Source organism: Poecilia formosa, unplaced genomic scaffold, assembly GCF_000485575.1.
Source record: "Poecilia formosa unplaced genomic scaffold, Poecilia_formosa-5.1.2 Scaffold601, whole genome shotgun sequence".
Taxonomy (NCBI): domain Eukaryota; kingdom Metazoa; phylum Chordata; class Actinopteri; order Cyprinodontiformes; family Poeciliidae; genus Poecilia; species Poecilia formosa.
Genome location: NW_006800540.1, coordinates 63,463 through 64,841, shown reverse-complemented (window position 1 = coordinate 64,841; position 1,379 = coordinate 63,463).

The following is a 1,379-nucleotide window of genomic DNA, read 5'->3' as shown; positions in this document are numbered from 1 at the left end:
AAATAGCTGATTAAAGTCTGTGAACAGAAAATACCATTGCTGTTTCTTTAAGAAACCAGCGTCACAGACGCGGCGCCTGGGTGACGCTGCAGTGCACAAACCTGAGGGAGAGAGCAGAGGAGGAATCGGAGGAAAAGAGCGGTGATTAATTAACAGAAAAGTTAATATTATAGTTGAGAAAACATAATTTACCTGGTCGGAAACTGACGGGGATTTTATGAGAACTAAGTTACATCGGTTTTGGTGAGTTTTGTGTTTATTTTTTTACATTTTTCACCGTGTTGTACTTTTCCTTTTGGCGGAGAGCTAACGCTAAAATCGTAGCTGTTGCAAAGAAATGCTCCGTCATAAACTGTTATCCGGTTAATATATTGGGTTTCTGAAGAAGAATTTATTTTTATAATTTAATGATTTAAAAAGAGTTCTGTCGTGTTTGAGACCTGTTACACAGGTCAGGTTTTTTTGTTCGGTTGGAATCTCGGACGGAGCGAGGATTGGTCTGCCATGTGCGACGTGCACATTTACAGACGGGATTCAAGATGGCGAGCCAGACCAAGACCTTCAACTCATCTCCATCGTATCAGGGAGGGACTCTCCTGCGTGGGGTAATTCGCTGCCGGAGCGGTAGGAATATCAGGAACTAGTTCAAACTGAACTGAACAGGATTAAGAACTGATTGAGTTATTATTATTTTTGGACTGAATCAAACTGAAGCTTTTCATTGAACTGAGCACCTGAACTCACATTTGGACTTGAACTTGAATTTAAAGTGCCCTACTTTGATTTTCATGTTATATCTCTGAATGTGATTTGAATAATTGTGGTCCACTTTGATTTAATTGTGTTTGAAGGTATTTCCTTACCTGTGAAAGACAAGAAAACGAGTTAACTCAGGAAGAAAAAATAGGAGTACTAAAATAGGTGTAACCTAGACTGGTCTAACTAACTTAAATTAGTCCGGCTAAAATAACCTAGGAGAAAAGAGACTGGTCTAATTAAACTAGATTAGTTTTACTAAAATAAACCAGGTGAACTAAAGAGTAAAAAGAAGGAGTGATCTACTTTTCTTTTTTTTTGAGGGGTTTCATGTATTGTATTTTATGTGTGTGTTTTTAGTAAATTGCTGGCTTTTTCCATATAAAGCATCGGTCTCTGGTGTTGTTATTCTTGCTTCCCCACTCCTTAGAGCAGGGGTCCCCAAACTACGGCCCGCGGGCCGGATCCGGCCCGCCACGTCATTTGGTCCAGCCCCCTGAACAATGCCGGATCCGGCCCGCCTCCTCATACCAGAGAGCATTCAGTGTTTTTTTTCATATACAGGTGCTGGTCATAAAATTAGAATATTGTGATAAAGTTCATTATTTTCCATAATGTCATGA